This window comes from Notolepis coatsorum, assembly GCF_963971535.1.
Source record: "Notolepis coatsorum genome assembly, chromosome: 10".
NCBI classification, from domain to species: domain Eukaryota; kingdom Metazoa; phylum Chordata; class Actinopteri; order Aulopiformes; family Paralepididae; genus Notolepis; species Notolepis coatsorum.
Window position 1 is genome coordinate 40,114,899 of NC_140174.1, and position 24,710 is coordinate 40,139,608.

The 24,710-nt window shown below is 44.7% G+C and overlaps 1 protein-coding gene across 1 annotated transcript in view; it reads left to right on the forward strand.

Moving 5' to 3' along the window:
• The window catches only part of lhpp (phospholysine phosphohistidine inorganic pyrophosphate phosphatase), an 89,658-nt gene that overhangs the window by 25,858 nt on the left and 39,090 nt on the right, over positions 1–24,710 (forward strand). The window lies entirely within an intron of this gene.

Here is a 24,710-nt window from a genome sequence, read left to right on the forward strand (position 1 = left end):
CCTAGGTGCAGACCTCGACCAAACACTCTCAGGGAAAACAATGGCCCTGAAGGTGATCAAAAAAGTTAACACAAGGGTGAAATTTTTGCACAGAAAAGAGGTTCTTATCACTGGAAACTATGAAACTGCTTGCCAACTGCATGATCCTCAGCCAATATGACTATGCAAGTACGTACTGGTATAGTGGTGTTACAGTGGAATGTAAATACAGGCTACAAACCAGCCAAAATAAGACCATACGATTGGTCCTAAATCTGCCACCTCGAACCCATATTGAGCCATGTCACTTCAATGAGGTGGGATGGCTCCCTGTGGAGCAGAGGGTCTCCTTTCTGAAACTGGGACATATGTATAAAATGTTAAATGGATCTGCCCCCAGATATTTATGCTCTCGTATTGTCCTGCGTGGCCAGGTCCACGGACGACAGTTACGGTCTGGACAGCTCTCAGTTTATGAGCCTAGAAAGGGTTCCTATTCACAGAATGGCTTTCTGTCTACAGCCTGCCGGCTGTGGAACTCTCTGCCCAGGGCCATCCAAAACTCCCCCACTATTGCTGTCTTCAAGAGGGGTGTGAAGCGACATCTGCAACAATAGGTTGCAGAGGGTGCTTGGCCACCACTCTTGAAGAACAGGAACATGACATGCTGTAATGAGGCTCTTAGAAAATTGTGTTGTCTATTTTATCTACTTGTTGTTAGAGCTGCCGCGGTATTGATATTTTCCTTACCGCACGAATTTGCGAAATATTTTCTACCGCCGCGGTATTACCGCACAGTGCGCACAAAAAAAAAAAACGTTTGAATGCATTTCTTTTTTTTTTTAGTAGTCTACTCTTATAGCCTGCCTCTAGTCTAATGGCGCTTTTCCACTGCATAGTACCTACTCGACTCGACCCGCTTTAGGCACCTGGTACTTCGTTCCTTTTCCACTGCAGCCAGATACTACTCCGTTTGTCTCCGTGTGGGGACGCAGGCGGCGCCGCTTGTGTACACTGAAAGCTCCGTGGGCATAGATGTCCGAGGGCTTGCAGCAAGCCAGAGTTTAACACAGTTTCAATCAATCAATCAATCAATCAATAACAACATTAACCAGACTCTCGTTGCGTCTATTCTGCCAAAGCTAACGTTACCTCTCATTGTGTATTCTACCAAGCAAACCCGGGTTTAACGTTACCTCTCGTGTACATATCGGCTGACGGTAGCATTAGGCTAATAACAACAACAAACTTAACACATCAGCGATCTTGTTGTGACACTAAACTCTCCGCTCGGTGGTAAATTGGGTTGATGTCGGTTTTGTTTCATCAATAAATAAGGCAGAATACACAGTGAATCCATTCTTTTTTGTTTATTGCACTTGGTTCTGTCGCAAACAAATCCTGAATGAAATGCATCCTTAGCGAGGCAGTAAAGATGGCGGCGCGGCGTTCTGTTTTCGTTCAGAGGCTACAAAGTGTGACGCGTCGAGTAGGGGGTATCTGCAGAGCCGCAGAGCCAGGCTGGACCAATAGGGTCGCTTGGAACCGAGTAGGGTATATCTGCAGAGCCGCAAGCCAACTTTATTATTATGATAAAAAACAGCGGTGACGCGGTATTTAGCCTAACTCTGCGGTGAGCGTGATGCAACAGCGATACCGCGGTAATGCGGTTATCGCGGCAGCTCTACTTGTTGTATCTATTTTATCTTAACTCTTTCTTTGTGATTTATTGTATTTTTCTTGGGACCATGTTGGAAACAAGTCGACAGACTTTCACATGTTATCCTTGTACCCCTTGTTTTTATACTATTGTATAAATTGTATGTACTAAATAAAAATCAAATCAAATCAAATCATCTAATGGGTCACTGACTTTGTGGGACAAAAGGATTTTCTTGCGTGAGGTCTGACACCCAGAAGAGGTTTAAATTACGTTAATATTTTATTGCTCCACTTGTATCAATAACTAATTTATCATCTATTGAAATAGCAGCCACAGACTTTACATCCAGGCAACATCATACATACAGTATATAGAGTCTCTTCTAGCGTAAAGGAACACCCCCACCAAATAAAAAAGTAAAGCTAATTTATTATGCCCATAATCTCATGCATATACCCAAACTATAAAATGTCACTGTGCAAATTCATTTGAACTATTGATTTACAGAGTTGAAATGTTTTACAACATGACCGTGCCATACTGAACCTATTGTTATTGCTATAAAACATTGCTATAAAACATTAAATGGGAGACAAGTAGTAGCATTGTAAGTAGTAGCTTTATCGCCCAGTGCTGAAAAGCATAGTTTATTTCATAATTTCACTGTTTATTACTTCTGGAATAATATACCTCATAAAGACATCACACTTTCCAACTATTTCTAACTCAATTAACTCTCAAACTAAATTGTACAAGGCAAATGTGAGATTATGAGCATAATTCATCAGCTTTATTTTCTTGGTGTGAGTGTTCCTTTAAGAGAGAGCGATGCAATAGTCACAAATATTGACTGAACTGTCCAGGAAGAACATACTGTATGAGACATACATTCTTTAAGTGGGTGGCTTTCCCTTTTTATTAGAGCATTATTGTTTATTTTAACATGGACACTGAGACTTGTTCTCAAACAAGACACAAAATTCTAAGTAATAACGGTAGAAATTACAGCAAGGGGCAAAAGTACAACACACCAAAACATAGATGACAGGAGTAAATTGGACCACATGGAACATGTATACTTATAGTCAAGTACTAAAGAACCTTTTGGAGTTCTTATTAGTTGCTCATGCCGAAAAGAGGGGAAAGCTACCAGTTGTTACCACAAGAGGGCGCCCCAACACCACCAGACTTGTGAATCAAACTTTGCTCCAGCAACACTGGCTGTGTGATTCTTAGCTGCCTCATTCCTCAGTCAGTCTACCGGTTTATTTGAATAAGAATACTCTGAAAACAGTCAAATGTTATCCACATGTTGAAACGCACGTCGCCCACAAGGCCAGAGTCACAGAAGGATTTATGTCCCTGGCTGACAGGATTACTGGAGGTGCCCTTCTTATGGTGTAATTACAAAAACATATGGCCACTTATTTAAGGAGAAATATACTGTGGGTATGGCTGTAAAAAGAGAGGAGGGGACAGAGAGAGTGAGGGGTGGCTGTTAAGGGAACAATTATGGTATAATTTATTCCTGTAATAGTGTGTCTTAATTAAAGTGCTTGGATTTATATGGTAAGTGCAGTAGTTGTAATAATCTTTTACCACACATAAAACCCAAATGCAATACCATTCAAGAACAAAATAAATTTATTTATGCATTTGTTTTTTTTATTTGGGGGGGGGGGGGGTAGGATCTAGAATGAGATGCTGCTAATTTATTATTTATACATTGATTATAATTCCCATTATTTTGTATAAATCCATAACAAGTTGGTCTAGATTATAGATTTTTTATAAATCCCCCCCACCCCTATAGCACCGTATCACTAGCTATAGTATTGACTGTGCCACTTGAGTTGATTTGGCTGGGCCTGGTTGAGATAGTGTTGGATGACTGAACTAGCTGGCATTCAGACTAGTTGAGATAGCGTGGCAGGTTGGATGATTGACTAACCTAGCTGGCATTCAGACTAGTTGAGATAGCGTGGCAGGTTGGATGATTGACTAACCTAGCTGGCATTCAGACTAGTTGAGATAGTGTTGCAGGTTGGATGATTGGCTAACCTAGCTGGCATTTAGACTAGTTGAGATAGCGTTGCAGGTTGGATGACTGACTAACATAGCTGGCAGGTTGGATGACTGACTAATCTAGCTGGCATTCAGATCCATTCAGTGGGTCAGGCCTAGTTTAGATAGTGTTGCATATTGGATAACTGACTAGCCTAGCTGGCAGGTTGGATAACTGACTAGCCTAGCTGGCAGGTTGGATAACTGACTAGCCTAGCTGGCAGGTTGGATAACTGACTAGCCTAGCTGGCAGGTTGGATAACTGACTAGCCTAGCTGGCAGGTTGGATAACTGACTAGCCTAGCTGGCAGGTTGGATAACTGACTAGCCTAGCTGGCAGGTTGGATAACTGACTAGCCTAGCTGGCAGGTTGGATAACTGACTAGCCTAGCTGGCAGGTTGGATAACTGACTAGCCTAGCTGGCATTCAGACATGGATCATGTGACCATAGAATGCTGAGTAATCCTCCTGAGCATCACTCAGCCCTAATCCTGTCACTGAGAGCACACTAACCCACTGTACACTCTGCAAGCCCACGTGTGTGTGTGTGTGTGTGTGTGTGTGTGTGTGTGTGTGTGTGTGTGTGTGCGCGCGTGTGCGTGTGTTTGTATCTGTCTGTCTGTCTGTCTTTGCATGTCTAGTGTGTGTGTGTATCTGGATCTGTGTGTGTGTCTTATCTGTATATATGTGTGTGTGTGTGTGTGTGCACGCGTGCGTGTGTTTGTATCTGTCTGTCTGTCTGTCTTTGCATGTCTAGTGTGTGTGTGTATCTGGATCTGTGTGTGTGTGTGTGTGTGTCTTATCTGTATGTGTGTGTGTGTGTGTGTGTGTGTGTGTGTGTGTGTATATCTGTATGCATCTGTCTTTGGCAAACATAGTGCGTGTGTGTGTGTCTTGTGTCCGTGTCAGTGTAACGGAGGTACCGCGTGTCTATCCACAGTCACGATGGACAGTGTAGTGAAGTGGCTGTGGACGTTAAGCGGTACTGCAAGTAAACTCACTCCCCAGAGGCATCCAGACCCATTACCCGGTCGGCGATGTCGCCCACGGCGCGGGAGACCGGGGTTCAACTCCCACTCAGGGCATGTCAAATGAGACCGGTTACATCAGTTCATGATTTGTGCTTCTGGCCTGTCTGTGCATGAACCCGTAGGAGTTGGGTCTTGGTAAGAGCAGACGTGTATGTCTTGGGGCGAGGGAGACCCCTCTGGTGGAGACTGAGCCGCGAGCCCATGACCCGGCTCAGAGGACGTCGGGCCCCTGCTGGTTCAGTTCAGTCCCAGTCTGTCTCGCTGTTTACTGTAAATGACCCGAGTCGTGTTTTAAAGGGAAAGTTCAGATCTTTGGAAGCCCTCTTTGCTACTTAACCAACGATGTTGTCGATTGACAGAATCCTTTCAGGAGCCCTCGTACTAACTCTGGCTAATTAGCCACAAACAAATGCAAACTCAATGGACTCGAGCTCCTGTCCGTACAAGCTGACTGAAGCTCACAAACTGCACACAAAGAAGATATCAGTTGTCCTCAGTCAGCTTGTACAGATAGGATTGACCTTGCGTTGGTTTGTGGCTAACTAACCGGAGCTAGAGAGAAAGGACTCTTACTGACTCTCAACAGCAACGTCGGCGAGTAGCGAATAGGGCTAGGGTTAGAAAAAAATCTGAACTATCCCTTTAAGATGCTCATCTTGACACACAAGATAAACCACAATTCATGTGATTACAGCTCCCCCATGAACCGACTGGGAGGAGTGGGAATGCGGTGGATTGTGTGGTGGGCGGTATCTTACATAACAGCATAATGTGAAATCAATATTGTGCTACACATAGTGTTGTGTTACTGCTGAAGAGTTTGAACAATGCAGCACACACGCACGCTCACACACCCTGTAGGCTTTATGCACACAGTATGTATTGTCCATTTAATAGCATATAGCTCAATGCAGAAAAGGTAACCACATAAATCTTTACTATTAGGGCTTGTGTCCATAGCGGATGTTTTTTTCAAGGCGGACCAAAAAAGAAAAAAAGCTCAGAGCGTTTTCCTGAGTCTCGCGGCTGCCGTGGCTCCGCCACTTCCTCGATGTTGATTGGTCGGTCGGAAAAAGTTACCTTGATGAGCGCGCTCCTCTCCAAAAGTTGAACTAGTTTCAACTTTAGGCGCTGGGAGCACTCCGCCCAAAAACGCTGCCACAGAGAGCGCTAAAACAGAGGCGCTGGGAAAAGGAGCGCGCCTGTCGCGTCTGTAGCATAGAAATTAATGACAGAAAGGAGCTGACAACTCATAAAACGTCCGCTGTGGACACAAGCCCTTACTTGGTTGGTTCCATTTAAGTCAATACTCTGGCGTTTTCATTTAGAGAGACATAAGTGTTATTGCTGGACGGCTCTTTCAAGGTGTTGAACTTGAATGATGTACTGTAATTTTTTCCATCTGTCGCCAAACGTTTACTCGCCGCCCCCTTGACTTTTCTCTTGGAATATATTGTGAAATCTTGTATTTATGGCAATAGATTACCAAACTTTTCAATTGCACCAAAACAAAGAACCTTTGACCAGATGTTAGATGCCGCTTATGCAGATGTCATTTCTCAGCCTGTTTAAGCCAACATGAATCGCAGTAATATGTAACCCATCCAATGCTTTGAATAACATGTCTTTCCCCACACCCTGGTTGGGGGAAAACCTTTAATATCGCTGATCACGAAAATATTATTTTACCATCTCTATTTAAAGGTGCTGTAAATGATATGGTAATTTTGGCAAATTTCCTGTCAAACTAGGAGTTGCAGATCAAATATGAATTAAGATCCAACAATTGCATATCCTATTTTTTACCTAATATGTAAGTAAAGTTTATTTGTATAGCACTTTTAACAGAGATAACGCACAAAGTGCTTTACATACAGCAGAAATAAAATATAAAAATAAAAAGCAATAACCTTTCAAGTGATAAGAAACTGAACAAAAACACAATGCATCACAGAGAAAAAAATAACAATAAATATCAACAGACGCTGCAGCTCTTAGGCCACGAGGAAGGGCATTCCAGAGTCTAGGCGCTACAGATTGAAACTTTGGTGATCAACCTGGTCCGTGGAATGTAGTTAGAAACATATTTTAGTGAACTGTTTAGGTGGGAAAATATAACATTTATGAGCATAAGCCAGCATATAATATCACACTGGAGTATGCGTGCCTGGCTCACGGAATTCAGATCAAGCTGTCAAACTAGGCGTTTGCAGATCAAATATGAATTAAGGTCCAGCAACTGCATATCATATTTCTCAGGTGGAAAAAGATACATTTCACGAGCAAGATGTCATGTTTTTCCTGCTACCCACACTCCACTTTTCTCTCTCCTGATTGGATAAAGTGGCAACGTGATACCAGAACTTTTATTTTCTGTTTACTGCAGAGCGGTACTGTGTTACTGACTAAACACTATATCAGTGATGACTGTTGGAATGTAGAGCTACTTAACACACATTTTAACAAAAGAAATAGCACTTACAGAAGCTTTTAAAGAGGAGTATAAAGAAACTCTTTAACTTTGGGATGCCCTTGTCACCATCACTGAACTATATCCATCAGAAGATCAAGCAGCCATCACCATGGCTAACTAAAACATCATCAAACCGACAAATGTTTTAGAAGTCTTAATTTATATGTGCTAAATATATGGACACTTAGTGATTGCTCACTTTGGACAGTTTTACAACCACACATTCTGTGATTTTTAGATACATGTATCTAAAAGCACATTATTTCTCAAGAAACATTTGCATTTGTTTCCTCCACCCTTGTACGTTTCCGTTTGCTACCTGTATTAAGAGGTAGTTTCATTAGTCAACATCGATGTCCTTTAGCATAGACCACAAACCAAGTAGTGTTAGCCGCACACTTACTGTACCTGTGCTGTATAATGGCAATACATTTTAATCTATAATATAATAACTGGTAGACTGAGCTGTAACTCATAGACTCACTGTATCTTTTATTCATATTAGAAAATACAGTTAGAAACAGTGGAGTGAACGACACGTTTCACTTCTTCGGGTTCTTTCATCAGTACGATGACGTACACTATAATCCTTGTGCCAAAAAACTCCTCCCCAGCAGGCCTAAATGACTACAGACCTTTGGCACTCACCTCTGCGGTCATGAAATGCTTTGAGAGGCTGGTCAAGGATCACATCTGTGCCTCCCTCCCCAGTAACATGGACCCTTTGCAGTTTGCATATAGGATGCATAACAGGTCCACTGACGACGCGGTCTCCCAGGTACTGCACAACACCCTTTCTCACCTTGACAGTCAGAAGGGGGGATATGTGAGATTGCTGTTCATTGAATATAGTTCAGCTTTCAACACCATAGTCCCCACCAGACTGGTTGACAAACTGATTGATCTGGGTCTGAACACCGCCCTGAGCGCCTGGATCCTGGACTTTCTGACCGACAGGCCCCAGGCGATCTGGGTGGGTGGACACACCTCCAACTCAATCACCCTGAGCATCGGGTCCCCCCAGGGCTGTGTTCTCAGTTCTCTGCTGTACTCACTGTACACACATGACTGTGTGGCCAGGTTCAGCTCCAACTCCATAGTGAAGTTTGCGGATGACACAGTGGTGGTGGGGCTGATCTCTAACAATGACGAGAAGGCCTACCGGGAGGAGGTTGATGTACTGGCACGTTGGTGCCGGGATAACAGCCTACTCCTGAACATTGGTAAAACCAAAGAGCTGATTGTGGATTTTAGGAGAATACAGCAGGGGACACACAAGCCACTGTGGATAAATGGGGCTATCGTAGACAGGGTGAGACGTTTTAAGTACCTGGGAGTCCACATCACAGAAGACCTGACTGGTCAACTCACATAGTGGCTCCGTATACATGCAACAAGAACAGAGAGGCTAAGGCTCAGCTTCCCTCAGGCCATCAGAACAATGAACACTGATCTCTCCACACACAAGCACACATGAACACACAGATACACACACACAACACAACATTCTGCACTCGCACACACAAACGCACCACAGGTCACTTTAAACACACAAGAAAAGGTCACTTTAAAGGAAGGAAAAGGACACTTTAAGAAAATAACTTGTTGTGATTGTTGTATAGTATAGTTAGTAACAGCAAGTATAGCATAGGGACATAGAGGAAAAACTGCACATTGTATAGGTATGTACATAGGATCCAGTGCCTTTAAGCGATTTATTAACATGTCTATTTACCATGTCTATTCTAGTTATCTTTTTATTATTATTATTATTACTATTACTATTGTTTTTATTGCACAATCGAAGCGGGCATGGCCAACCGCATTTCACTGTATGCCCTGGTATGTATGTGATGAATAAAACTCTTGAATATTGAATAACGGTGATCTCACGTGACCCAATCGGCTTCAGTCATCAGTTCACTCTTAATTTCCACACCAGCCGATATTCCTCGACCACACTTGAAAAGGCCCATATAATATACATTTCCTGAGTATGCAAGCAGACACACACATGAGAGTAACGGTGTTTGTGTGAGAATATGAGTGGGGGGGGATTTAAACATTGTTTAGCTGAGCAGGCCCAGTGAACCGGGAGGGGGGGTGGGGGCAGGGCTGGGAGCAGTTATAAACCTCAGTCAGATCTGTGAAAACACAGCTGTTTCCAAGTCAACCAGATGCTGCGCAGGCCTCCAGTTCTGTGGGGTGCTTCAAATACCCACCCAGGCCTAAGGGAGGGAGGACATGACACGAGAGAGAGAGGGAGTCGAGATACAAATCACATCACAATTCTAATCACATGAGATGGTATTAAAAGGCTCACAGCCCTGCCGCCTTGTGAAGAATACCATATTACACATGGAATTCTGTTTGCCAATTTGGGGGGGGGGGGGGGGGAGTCTTAGTCATGCTGTCGCCACATGACTGTGTGAACCTGTTGGACGCAAGCAGCATGTAGCGAAGTGGAGGCTTTTTTTAGACCAGTCAGATCAAGAGACTGTTTTCTTTTTTACATGATTCTCACTGGTTCCTCTCTTGCCATCTGCATAGTAAACTCTCTCGGGGGGAAACCAATAAATCTCTGTCTCAAAGAACTTGTAATCTCACAAAAAATAATTGGTAATTTCACACACACTTTTTGTATATTGGGACACTATATTGTGACAGGTCTCGTAAACTTCAGAAGTGTTCAGACGAGGCTGTTATATCGTGTGGTTTCTTTCACAACCTATAGCGGCTACGCTTTCATTGTGCGACGCTCTCTAGAAGAAAAAAGTGAGCAGGTTTATTGTCAGACGGTACGCAATGTCCCTTCCCCTTTTTAGATTGCATGTTGTAACATCATTTATCGTTATAGTTTAAAAGTAGTTTCAAGTTTATTTGTCACATACATTCAAAGTACAGTTTACAGTCGATGCAAGGAGATGCACTTTGCCCTGGCACTCTCTCAGCCCTTAAAAATCTATAAATAATAACATAATAAAATGTACAATATCCGAGGATGTATGGCTAGCCTAAATGGACGTCTATTGGAAGTCACATGTGTGGGTCGGGTTCCAACTAGGGATGTCCGATATTATCGGCCTACCGATATTGGCATTAAAATGTGATATCGGAAAATATCGGTATCGGTTTAAAAAAGAATATTTTTTTTTACATTTCTTTTATTATTATTTTTTTTTTACATTTCTATAACCTTTATTTACCCAGGCAAGCAAGTAAGAACAAATTCTGATTTTATTTATTGTCAAAAGTATGCATAATGTTGTGTTAATTCCACAACAAGAGATATGTAATGTTAATTACCTGAAATTATTCCGTTTTTGGGGGGGGGGGGGGGGGAACCCTGCATATATCGGTATCGGTTGATATAGGTATCGGAAATTAAGAGTTGGACAATATCGGTATATCGGTATCGGTAAAAAAGCCAATATCGAGCATCCCTAGTTCCAACTCATATAGACTTCCAATAGACGTCCATTTAGGCTCCTCGGATATTGTACATTTTATTATGTTATTATTGAAATGGATCCCCAAATTATTCTCTGCAAGTGTTTTATCCCTCTGAAGTCGTCTGTGAATGGTGGAAATTGTTATGTGTACTTTCACATGGTGGGGGGTATCCTTACTGTCTGTGGTGTATATTCACATTGTGGTTTAAGTGTGTTGTCACTAATTGGTGAGGTGTGATTGACACACTGCTTTCTTTCTGTTGTATTTAACATGGCTGCTTTTTATGTAATTGATCACAGGTGTGGTGATGAGGCTCCGCTCCACACTCTACTAAACAGGCCAGAGTGCAATCTGCAGTTGTCACTTACCAGAGTCTCACCAGAAGTGCCCTCACCTGTGCTCACTATCTTTGACCATCCTTGCTCTTTGTTATATTTTTGTCCATGTACTTTGTTATATATCCTGAACCATGGAGGCTGGAGCACCCAGCTCTCCATTCTTTTTTGTCCTTTAGATAGTTATTAAATAAATATAGTTATTTTTGGTAAAACGTGTCCGCCTTCCAGGGCAATTCAGTTATGCTTGATTGTAACAGATATGTAAAGGATTCCAAAACATGACAAAAGGAAACGGGAAACGGTAAAGAGAAAGGGTGGTTATATTATCATACTGGCCAATCACGTCTCGCTCTTCGCCATAATGAGATATCTCTTATCTCCAGCACCTACTGTGCTCATGAACAAAACAATTGCACTCTCATGCACGTGACCAGGCCACGCCCCCGCGTCCTACTATATGACACCGGACATGGTCACACTCCCCCTTCTTCTTTTTTTGTTTCCAACATGGACGCTGCAGTGCACTCCATGAACTAGTTGTTATGAAATGCAGAGAGAAATTACACAATGTCGGGCGGCTACGTGGCGTAGTGGGCAAGGCGCTCGCCACGAAATCTGGAGACGCTGGGCTTGCCTGTTCGAGCCCAGCGCTCCACATTTGCTTTCAGTTTAGCTGGTCGTCCGTACTAATACACATTGGCCGTATTAGGGGGTGGGAAACTGATGGGTGGGGATCGGGCGTTGAGGACAGCGACTCCTACAGGTCGGTTGGTGCGCCTGCGCAGTAGAATCAGGAAGTGTCGGGGGCAGCGTGAGCCTCCCACGCGTTACTCCTCGCCACTGAGAGATCTAGCTGCGCAGGTGAAAAGATGCGACTGCTGTTACCTCAAGTACCGGAGGGGACTTGTGCTATGTATGACTTAGTCCACATTGCAGCCGGCTTGTGGGAGGCAAGAAACAGCGTTTGTGACAGGGGAGGGTTGAATTGGATGTTACGAAATTGGGATGGGAGAAAAATATAGAAAATGGGAGAAAAAGTGGATAAAAAAAACAAAAAAAAAAAATGACACAATGTTGGGTTTTTCGCCGGAGATTCACCAGCCCCTGGAATCTTCTCGGCACATCCTAACAGCGCATCGGGCCTGTCCTGGGTTTCCTCATCTCGTGACAGCGGACCGAGGGACGTTGCGCGGCGGCTAGCTGTTGGGCTAGGTCGCGCACAGGTAGGGCCTGCGCTGCCAGGCATTAATGCTAGCATTTGTGATACTGCTCGTTGTCCCGTGAGACAGCCGAGTTGTGTATTGGCGCGAGGGGCAGGATATTTGGGAAAACATGGTCGTCATGACTCTGTTTTGGATGTTTTCCCGGCTATCCTAGTGCGCGCGGCTAATGCTAATGCTACAATGCTGGGTCTCCGTTCTTGTTCCCCGCCGAGGGCTGTCTTTTCTAAAAGGTCTTCCCTCCTCTTAACTAGGGATGCACCGATATGAACATTTGCCAACGATACCGATACCGATTGTTCAACTAACACAATCGACCGATACCGATTCTGATATTTTTGGCAACAAATTTCTTTTAAATAGTATGTTCTGCAGGGCTGCATCTAGATACTAGTTCTCCCAGCATGGTCTACCTGCTGGGCTGCAGCGAGATACTATTGTCTACTCTCAACCAATGAAATTTTGATTGACAGTCGATTCTGCCAATTACGTCACACACCGCTTGCACACGCCTCTGCTGTTACCACCAATCGGCAAGCCGTATACATTTTTTACTTCGGCTTTTGTCCGCCATTGATTTTGAGTTGACGAGAGGTTTTCTAGAACAACAACACGGCGCGGCTGACGTTTAGCTTTTAGCTCCGCAGGATGACTTAAATGAGGCATAATGATTTTACTGCAACTAATGTTATAATAAAACAAAGCCTTTCTATACATGTGTCTGATTGAAAACGTTATTAACAGATTGCAGAATGGGTAAAACTCAGGGCTCTGTGAGCAACGGAAGGAACTGAGCTAGTATGAACGCTTGCTACGTTCGGGTAAATAATATGCTGATGTTATTGAACGTGTAACACTAACTATATAACGTTAATGCCACAAAACGAATGCCTTGTTAATCATAAGTAGTAACTTTTATGCAGTAGCTTGTGTGTGTGTGTGGGGGGGACTGGGGACGGCATTGTGCAGGTCGCGAGTGAACTTTTTTTTGTCTTGACGCTACACAAATTGATGGATATTTATCGGCTACTGCCATCGGCACATTCGAGCTTATCGGCCGATAGGCCGATTGCAGTCAACAAGGCACTTATCGGCCGATACCGATACCCGACCGATACATCGGTGCACCCCTACTCTTAACCATTCATGCTGACGGTCAATCGGTGTCTACTGTTGGGAGTTTTGACGGGGGCTTGTTTACCATTTCATGGGTGTATGGGCTGAGGCCTAGGGCTGGTGTGCTTTTTGTGAATCTATGAATTGTGTGCGGGACTGGTGTTTCTCTGGTCTGCATCCCCTTAACATTTGTGTGTATGGGCTAGTGTGTTAGTGGAGTTTTCATTCATTTACCCCTTCATGGGTGCACACCACAGTGGAGGTTGCTGTATTCCTACTAGTGAGGCAGTGCTTCACTAGTAGTAGTTTTTTGTTGCGGCCACCACTGGTGCTCCATGCTTATGAAGCAAGTGGCATCAGTCCTTTGCCTCTGACATGGTGGAACGGTGTCCCGCCCGGCCAACACCATGAGGCGAGTCGGCCCGGCAGGTGGCTGGTGGGTTGTTAAGCCTATACGGTACCGCCACGGTATAGAATTAGCAGCGACTAGTAACATTGTTCGAATTGCTGTTTTTTCTGTCAAAAATGGTGTCTGTGGCGGGGCCTTAGGGCCAGCCGACGTCGAAACATCGCGTGAGGTTTTGAGGTTATTAGCTTTGACCTAGCCGCAAGCTATAACCGCAGGGAGGGCTGTGGTGAGGCCCTCAACCAGCGGCCATGTTTCCCCCGCCTGAGGTACCCTGGACACAAAGACAACAGGTGATCGCAAGGCCGGCAGCCTTGGTGGCCGAGGGATCGGCTACATTAGATGAGCACGCCCTAAAAAAACTTCGCCGTCTAGCTGTGTCTAGCTCGCTCTCCGGTCACTCCCCCTCCCAACACCAGCGGGATAAGGGCTCTGATTTGTTTCCTTTGGCTGCGGGCCGCGTGCCTTCGATGAGGCGCAAGCGGCCCCACGTTTCGCTTCTCATGGGGACAGGGGCTGACACCCAGTTGCTGGCTAGGCCTGGGTCTGTCTGTGAGAATGTTGTGCTGTCAAGCGGCTCCCACGCCACACGTTCTGCGTCTGTGTTTGGTGAGCCTGGTGTTGTGTCTGTCAACAATAAAGGTTGTCAGCGGGGGAGCTCGAGGCCCTTGGGGTCGCAGCGCGAGTTCCCCCTGCCCCGCCCTCGCCAGGCCGGGTATCACGTTAGTGCCTCCCACGGCCGGAAGTCCGGCGGTGGTCTGGCAGGCGCGCATGATTTGGGTGGTAGTAATATCACTGCAGGGCTACGGTGTGTAGGAACCCACCCTATCACGCAGTGTGGGGACCTCACGCCTTGCATGTCCAGCTGTAGAACAGTTCCTCAGCAATCCATGCTGGGGAGGTGTTCAGTGGGGGAGCTTTTTGTCACCCAGTGTGATGTCAGCTTCCCCCGTATCAAATCGGCCCTTTCTGTCGGGGTCCCCCCTTGGGTGCGATTGCCTCGTTGGTAGTGTCAGGGTCCGATATCCCGACTCCGCGAGACACCCTGCTTGCGCGGTTGGCGGGTCCAGGGTTGGTAACGCACAGCGGGTGGGACCGGGCCGCCTATCTACGGTTCCTGGCGGACCAGCGCCAAGTGGCGGCGGGTGCGCTTGGGATTGTCATCACATATGGCTACAGCAGTGCCATATGTCGAGGTGGATGGAGAGAACGCTGAGGCGGGGACTTGTGTTTACACAACCCCACCCGTTTTCAGGTTTGGTACAGACCCTATTGTCGGGGTCAACAGCAGTGACCGCTCTGGCCGACGAGATCCAATCTCTGTGGGCGAAGCAAGCCATCGTCGTGGTCCCAAAGGAGGACACGATGCGTGGCGTTTCCTCCCGGTATTCTCTGGTGCCCGAGAAATCAGGGGGGGGGGTGTCAGATCCATACTGGACCTGTCCCATGGAAGGTTCAGAATTTTGACCGTCTCCCACCTGTTAGACGCTGTCAGGTGGGGGCCTGGTTCTCCTCCATAGACCTGTAGGATGCGTGTTCCCGATCTTCCATCCTAGGGCTTACCTACGCTTCCTTTGCAGGGCTTAGTGTACGAGTACCAGAGGCTGCCGTTCGGCTATTCTCTGGCTCCCCGCATCTTCACCAAGTGCGTGTAGACCGCACTGGGGCCTTTGCGTCGTCGGGGGTTACGAAGTGTATTCTGCCCTGGACGACGTTCTAGTCCTTGGCCGGTCAGGGTAGATCGCCAGGTCTCATACCAGGCAGGTGGTGTCTCACCGGCCTGGGTTTTGCTGTAAACTGGAAGTAGAGTTCTCCTCTTCCCAGTCAACGGGTGGAGTACTTGGGCTTTTTCTAAGCTCAAGGTCTATATGAGCATCCCTCTCGGAGCGCCGACGAGTAATTGGGTTCTCGGCATGCTCTGGAGGTTCCGTCCTAGGACGGTTACGGCGCTGTCCGTGATGCGCCTGCTGCTGGGGTCCCTCTTGGCCTCCTCCTCATGGGGAGGATGCAGAGGTGGTTTTTTCCAGTATGGAAATGGACCCGGTGTGAGACATATGGAAGCGGCTGAAGGTTCCCATGTCAGTACTGGGGGACCTCGTCTTCTGGGGAGGGTCTGGTGCCCTCACCTGCGGGGTCCCCTTGGGCAGCAGGCTGTCACACGTCACGGTCTTCACCGACGCCTCCCTCAGGGACGTGTCAGACCAACGCAGTAGGGGGCAGCTGCCATGCTGCCCGGTCTGCGCTACATTCAATGTGTTGGGATTGAAGGCAGTCCTTCTGGTCCTCAAACGGCTCGACCACCTTGTGGCGGGCAAGCATGTTTTGGTCAGGACGGACAACACGACGTCAGCGTCGTATATTGTCAGACAGGGTGGAGTGCGCTCCCCCCGTCTGCACCGGGTGGCGGTCTGGCTATGGGCGTTCTCCATCTGCTCTGCCTGAGGGCTCTCCACATCCCCGGCAGGGTGAATGTGGGTGCAGGTGTGATGTCGCGGGGCGGTCCTCACCCTGACGAGTGGGGATTACGTCCAGACATAGTCGGGCAGGTCTGAGACCGATTCCGTGGCCGTCCGGGATTCTGTACGCTTTCCCCCCCTTACAGCTGTTGGGGCGGGTACGTCGGGAGTGCGGGACTTGGTCCTGGTCGTGCCGGGCCGGGGCTCAGCTGTGTGGTCCCCGGCCCTGATTCAGCTCTGTGTGGTCCCGCCGTGGCCTGTTCCGTGGTCACCGCGGGCCCTCTCAGGCACGCGGAACTCTGTTCTGCCTTCCTGTTCTGGGGCAGCCTCTAGGCTTGGCTGCTGACAGTGTGAATCTGGTGGGGATGCGTCTTGACTATTCTGTGGTTAACGCTATCCGGTTAATATCCAGAGCTCTTTTCGCTCCGGGGATATTGTGATTCAGGCGTTTCATCCGCCTCCTCACGCTAGTGGGTTAGAGGCGAGCCTTCATCTGTCGTGTCCTGTCCGTGCTTTGGGGGTTTACCTCAGTCGGACTCGGGATCTCAGGGCTGCTGATCAACTTTTTGTTTGTTATGGTGGTCCTCACGCTGGTAAGGCACTGTCCAAGCAGCGGCTGTCACATTGGTTATGCGAGGGCATTGCCCTTTGCTACACGTTGGCTGGACATCTGTGCTGTGGCCTCCTGGTCCTCCCCAGGTCCCTTCGTTAAGTTTTACCTCATGGACATGACTGGGGGTTCTGTCTCCCAGGCAGTTCTGAGGTCTGGGACCTCCCCTGCGTCCCACCTGTCGGTGGGTTAGCAGGGGTGTGTGGGTGTGTGCCACGGGGTGATGTGTCACACGTGGTCCCGCCTGTACTGTGCATTTTTAGGGGTCTCTGGTTCCCTCTTTTTCGCACTTTGGTGGAATTGACTGCCTCCCCCCCTTCGTTAGGACGGGCGGGTGGACGGGACTCCCCTCCCCCCTGGTAGTAGGGCTTGCGGGCCCTCAGGGGGTACACTTGTCGGGCCACGCATCTGCTCTGCCCCATATCTCATTATGGCGAAGAGCGAGACGCGATTGGCCAGTATGATAATATAACGAAAGGTTATCCTATAACCTAGTTATATGAATACTGGCTGAGCGTCTCGCTCTTAGCGCCCTGAGGTCCCTTGGTTGGCTTTTCAGTGTTGGAAACTTTTTCTGAGGAAGGGGGAGTGTGACCATGTCCGGCGTCATATAGTAGGACGTGGGGGCGTGGCCTGGTCACGTGCATGAGAGTGCAATTGTTTTGTTCATGAGCACAGTAGGTGCTGGAGATAAGAGATATCTCATTATGGCGAAGAGCGAGACGCTCAGCCAGTATTTATATAACTAGGTTATAGGATAATCTTTCGTTCCTGGGTGCTCTAGTCTAGAACAAGGGTTTTAAAGTCAAAGTCAAAGTCAGCTTTATTGTCTCTTCTCATAATGTGAAAGACATACAGAGAAGTGAAATTTAGTTTCCCCCTTCCCACGGTGTATATAAAAAGAAAAATATCTAATATAAACATAAAGTAACATATAGAACACTATAAACATAAGTAACATATGGGACACGATGTACATGCACTATACAGCACTATACAGTACAGACGACAGTTACGGTCTGGACAGCTCTCAGTTTATGAGCCTAGAAAGGGTTCCTATTCACAGAATGGCTTTCTGTCTACAGCCTGCCGGCTGTGGAACTCTCTGCCCAGGGCCATCCAAAACTCCCCCACTATTGCTGTCTTCAAGAGGGGTGTGAAGCGACATCTGCAACAATAGGTTGCAGAGGGTGCTTGGCCACCACTCTTGAAGAACAGGAACATGACATGCTGTAATGAGGCTCTTAGAAAATTGTGTTGTCTATTTTATCTACTTGTTGTATCTATTTTATCTTAACTCTTTCTTTGTGATTTATTGTATTTTTCTTGGGACCATGTTGGAAACAAGTCGACAGACTTTCACATGTTATCCTTGTACCCCTTGTTTTTATACTATTGTATAAATTGTATGTACTAAATAAAAATCAAATCAAATCAACAGTGGCAAAAAAATTGCCAGGCGTGTATTGTAGATGTCCTGGAGGGAGGGGAGGGGGGCACCAATGATCCTCTCAGCTGTTCTGACCGTGTGCTGCAGGGTCTTGCGGCAGGATGCTGCGCAGCCGTCATACCACGCTGTTATGCAGCTGGTCAGGAGGCTCTCGATGGTGCCCCAGTAGAAGGAGCACAGGATGGGTACTGAGGCTCCAGCTCTTCTCAGTTTGCGGAGGAAGTAGAGGCGCTGTTGAGCTTTCTTCGCCAGTGATGCAGTGTTGGTGTTCCAGGAGCGGTCCTCTGTGATGTGCACAGTGCACACCCAGGAATTTGGTGCTGCTCACTCTCTCCACCACTGCACCGTTGATGGTCAGTGGAGGGTGCTGGGCGTGTGCTCTCCGGAATGTGGACAACAACCTCCTTTGTTTTCTCCACATTGAGGCTGCGGTTACACTAGGGCCGATTTCGTTTTCAGTTTCGTTTTTCAGAACGCTACGTAATGGCAGGCAAGTTAGACATCGTTTTGTCTCCTGACCACCGAGTGATGTATATACATGTAGTACAATGCAGTGGAGGTTATTCCATGACAACACGTGAGGCAGAACTTCACTCATAATTATTAACTTACATATATATATATATATATATATATATATATATATATATATATATATATATATATATATATATATATATATATTTTTTTTTTTTATTATTATTATTATTTTTATTAGAAATGTTTTACCTCTGTAAAAAAAAATGCCAGTGAATTATTTCTTTTTCAAAAATGGCCAAGTGACAGCTCTGAGCTCTCTGATCAGGCCTTCTCCCATAACTGCTGCCGTAATGGCGAGCTGTCAATCACTCAGTGCAAATAAACTGCACGGGTTGATCTTAGGAATATAATTATCCAATCAAAATAGGCTATTTGAGCCTCAAAAACGTCATCTAAGCCTGGCCCGTGCAGTTTTGCGTGTGCCATTCACGAACGGGGATTGAATGATTGACAGCCCTCAACGTTCTGACACTCAAATCAGAGAAGAGCTGCGTGACTGTGATGATGTCATCAAGTTCTCCGGCTGTTTGATTGATTAATTGATTGAACATTTTATTAACAGATTGCAGAATGGGTACAATACAGCACAGCTGTAACAACACAGTAGGCAAAATTAAACTTTGCGCCAACATTAGGACCGAAGTATAAACCATAAACTGAGCAACATGAAGAAGTGGACTTATGCATCTGGATCAGAAAAAAAGTAAGTAGTAGTGTTTGTAAAACTAAAGCCTGGACGCTAAAGTTAGCTAACGTTAGCCAGCCGAATTGTTTAGAGAATAATACCTGGACACTAACGTTAGCTAACGTTAGCCAGCGTTAGCCAGCCAAATAGTTTACATAACGATACCTGGATGCTAACGTTAGCTAATGTTAGCTAGCCGAATTGTATCCAGAACAATACCTGGACGCTAACGTTAGCCAGCCGAATTGTTTAGAGAACAATACCTGGACACTAACGTTAGCTAACGTTAGTCAGCCAAATTGTTTACATAACGATACCTGGACGCTAACGTCCCTGACATCAAGCTAACTGTACACAGTGTTTAATGAGAGATGGAAGATTCAATACACCAAGCTAACTTTACACAGTGTTTAATTATAGATGGTAGATTCAATACACCAATCTAAATGTACACAGTGTTTAATGAGAGATGGTAGATTCAATACACAGAGTGGGGGATGTTTTAAAAATATAATTTTAGCTTCACCAACAAATTTGGTCAGCAGCCGCCACTGGTACAATGCCAAAGCAGTAGGTGGCGATGTAGTTCAAACATGAAGGCCATTTTCAACCAATCAGAAAGGTTGAACGAGTCACTCCACATCCTGCTCAAAGTTTCAGAAAAGCCACCATCTTTATACCTCGCATGAGCCATTTAGCTACATAGCAAGAAATAAAGTGCAATAAACAAAAACGGATACATTCATGAGGTTGTTGTTCCCGCACCACGTGATCAGTTGGCTCACCTCGTCCCTGTAGTGAGACTCGTCATTGTTTGTATCGTCATTGTAATTAAATGTACACGTGTAACTGAACAGCTTATGTACACCTTCAAAGAATGAACTTGGGCATAAGAATGTGAGGCGTTTCAACCTCAACAGGTTTTCAGGGCCTACAGCCTGAGGAAAACCTGTTGAGGTTTAAACATGTCCCATTTGTTTGGGCCCAAGTTCATTCTTTAAAGATGTACATTGTTTTGCTAAGCTGCTCAGTTACATGTGTACATTTACTTCATTAAAACCCTAGTTTTCTCTAGAATATTATAAACATTGAATATTTAATATGTTGAATAAAAAAGCAGGATGGTAATTGATAAAAGCCTACGGGTGTCTCTATCTATCTCAATCACCTACTCGAGATAGAACCCTGTGGCCGCCCCGATATCCCCCAGCGAGGTGCTAAACTCGCCAAGTTCTCGGGTCAATTACTAATCCTAATCACGCTTATTCCATAGTCATTAGTTAGTTATATCCAGTTCATATGACATATAAGCGTAGAAGAGTTGTTAACCTCTTCTTTGTTTGTAATAAACCGAATGTATGTCTGGGAGAACTCCTTGCCTATAATAATTATTATTATATCATCATCATTATCATCACCATCATCATCATTTTAGTAAAAGCCTATAATGCTAATCATTTGTAAGCCTGATGATATTACTACTCTTTTAATAAGTAGTACTACTACTAATAGTGTAATATTAGCGTAATAAAAGCAATAATCATTTGCAAGCTCCAGAACCTCCGATCAGTTTGATAGACCCATAACTCCGTGGAGCGATCGTCCGGCCCTGCAGTGGCCAGACTCTCAAATCCCCACGAACCCAATAGGCCCATCACATCTAGAGACGCTGGCGCTTGCAAGCAACAAATAGTGATATATATATATATATATATATATATATATATATATATATTATATCCTTTATATAACTTTAGCTAAAAGCAGTAACCAGCAATTGATTTAATCTGCATGGCTTCCAGAATATACATATACCGTGTTACCTCAGATGAGAGCAGGGCGCGGCCAGCGTCGTGACACATTGTGATAAAGCAGCTCAATGAAAGCAGTCCACGAATTGGTAAGAGTATTTTAACAAAGTTGGTTTAATTAGAAAAAGTAAGTTACAAAGAGTCTGTCTTGGAAATGTCCAATCCAGTGATAATAATATAAAAACAAAACATCTCTCAAGCATAGCATAGCATAGCTCTTTGCATCTACAGAGTATTGGCATAGGGACTCCACTCTGAAAAATAAACAGACTCGGTTCCAGTACATCGCTCAACCGTGTCTGCTGCTATAAAAATGGCAATCAAAAATCTCAAATAAAAAAATCTAACCCGGAGCAAGCGAGCCGGGCTTTATATACCCAGGTTCTGCATCATACCAAGACATCCTACCATTGGTCCACAAATACAGCCATGTCATTTTACCAGCCAATCAACACATAATTCAGTAAGGATGAAACCTCCTCCCCTTCTAGTCGTCACAGTAACTGGAGAAGTAACAGATTACTTTGTGTTGGGAAAAACCCTATGTCTTCATCTGTATCTAGTAGGCTAGCAGAGGCCCACAAGGTCATAGGCACATTCCTAAAGGCGAATGAAACAATTGCCCTGAAAAAGTCATATACAATACATGGTCCTTCTAGCATGAATAGCCTATACACTACAGTACTCATATACTTAAACACTGATTGATATGTTTACACATCATACATGTAATTTTTTAAAGTGTATAATGGCTCTCTCTTTTGACAGGGCAGGCAAGGGTTAAAATGTGCCACCCTGCTCTTAGCTTCTTGGAGTGGAATCTTTCAAGGCTGCATATAGAGGAAGCACATTCCTACCCACTCTAACAGAGAACGGACTCTGAGCAGCCCCCTGCATTATCAAATTATCATTGTCTCCTTTACTAGCAATGCCTATATATAGTTTATATAGTTATACAGGTTACATAAGTAGGAGGAAGAATACAAAAAGACTTTTGTCATAAATCACTGACTTTCAGTGCGCATTTGGTGCTTAGATCAGAGGCCTACTCGTCCTGTTATAATATGCTTAGATTTAAAACAGATATATACAATAAACATATGCTTAATCTTTTACATCATACAAGTGACAGAGAGAACAGGATGTCAAAATAAAAGGGTCACTTCGTGGCTCCTCAACAGTAATTAAACAGTCTTTTTTGTTGTCCTATTAGCCTACACCAGTGGTTCTCAAACTGTGGTACGCGTACCACTAGTGGTACTTGGTGGTACTGCTGGTGGTACTTGAAAACATTTACAATCTTTATTTTTTATTTTTTTTTGCAGTCAGGCCACTGAAATTAGAAGCAGGCCAGGCCAGTGTTTCTGGTTGCGGTGGCGCGATAGTTAGATAACCTAGGTGGGGAACAACCAGGAGATCACTGTGACAGAGAGTAATGCAGTCTAAACAGTCATTAATCTTTAATTCAACTTCAGCCCTGATCATAACCATTTATTTTTTTAGATTTTTTGTAATGTCAGATAAAAAATGAAATACTCCCACTTTTCTGAAAAGAGTTGGTTAAATCTGACATTACAAAAAATCCATCAAAATCTGTGTTGTTGCTAATCATTGACACATGCCTAGCCTGTAATAATCCCCCCAGAAAAATTTACTTTGCATTTGATATAATGAAAATATTTTACTTTTTGTGTTTTTTTTTTTTTTTTTTTTTTTTTTTTAACAATAATTTGTGATGCCATCACGCAAACTGGCATTTAAAGGGTAACAATTAAACAATTTATTGAATATGTGTTTTCTTTTCTTTTTTACAATAATTTGTGATGCCCATCACAAACACTGGCATTTAAAGGGTAAAAATTCCTGCACCAGAATGCAGGAAATTAAGTTTTTGTAACAAAATAATTGTGGGTGTGTGTGTGTGTGTGTGTGTGTGTGTGTGTGTGTGTGTGAGTGTGCGTGCGTGCGAGTGTGAGAGAGAATGAAGGACAATTGCTTGCTGTGTGTGTGAGAGAGAGAGAGAGAGAGAGAGAATTAAGTACATTTGCTGAAATACAGTTCTTAATTTTCTCACTTGCTATGTGAGAATGTTAGTTATTATGTTCTCAATGCCCCTTGCATTGTATGAGTTGTGTGGAAGCGTTTGCTAGTTCTAGTGCTACCCCTTTGTACATTGTGGCTGTGTCTGACAAAAGTTAACAATAAATAATGGTATTAGGAATACATGGCACCGGTTGAGAGAGGACTTGACATGGACCACACACATTGACAGTGTTGTGAAGAAGGCACGACAACGCCTCTACTTCCTCAGGCGCCTAAGGAAGTTCCAAGTCAGTCAGAAGATCCTTAAGAACTTCTACTCATGTACAATAGAGAGCATCCTGACTGGCAACATCACCTCCTGGTTTGGGAATAGCACTGCACAAGACCGTAGCAGACTACAAAGAGTGACACGTTCAGCCGAACGCACAATTGGAGGGGGGCTTCCCACCCTCCAGAACATTTACAACAAGCGGTGCAGGGGTAAGGCTAAGAGAATCATCAAGGACTCCAGCCACCCGAACAACTGCCTCTTTGAACTGCTGCGGTCAGGCAAGCGATACCGGAGTCTTAAGGCGAGCACAGAAAGACTCGGAAGAAGCTTCTATCCCCAGGCCATCAGGCTGCTCAACGAACAATAAACACTATGCAACAACAACCATCAAATGCACACAGCACACACACCCACACGCACACACTCACTTTAAACAAACAACACACTGCAGCACCCACTCTCCACACTTTAGATCACCTAAACACACTTTATATTTATTGGTAAAGGATTTGCACTACAACTCGTACACCTTACTGTAAATTGTACCTAAATTGTACCTCATCCCATTTCTGCTTTGCACTATATAGTATTGTATATTAGTACATTGCATTGTATGGTAACTCAGTTACTTCTATTCTGCATCGAACATTGTACATATGTCTATACTGAACACTGTGACCTCTATTTTTACTTCTATTTTACATGCTATACTATTTTATTTCATACTTATCTTGTCTAGCACAGTCTCTGGAGCGTAACAGTAAGAAGCATTTTGTATAAAAGTATTCTGTACTTCTGTATGACAACTATTAAAGAAACTTGAGAAACTTGAAACATTTGCCTCCTGCGTGAACTGTGCATAGCTGAATAGACTGTATTTTAACATCAGCCATATGGTGGTACTTGGAGAGCCAGCTACGTTCTCAGGTGGTACTTGGTGTAAAAAGTTTGAGAACCACTGGCCTACACAATCTGCCAAATCTGTATTTGGGTGATAAGAATATTTATTCTGAAAATAATGGGCTCACTGAAACAACACAATCTTTGTCTTTATCATTCGTATTGACCATTATTCAAGACGGTGGCCATTTTGCTCTTAT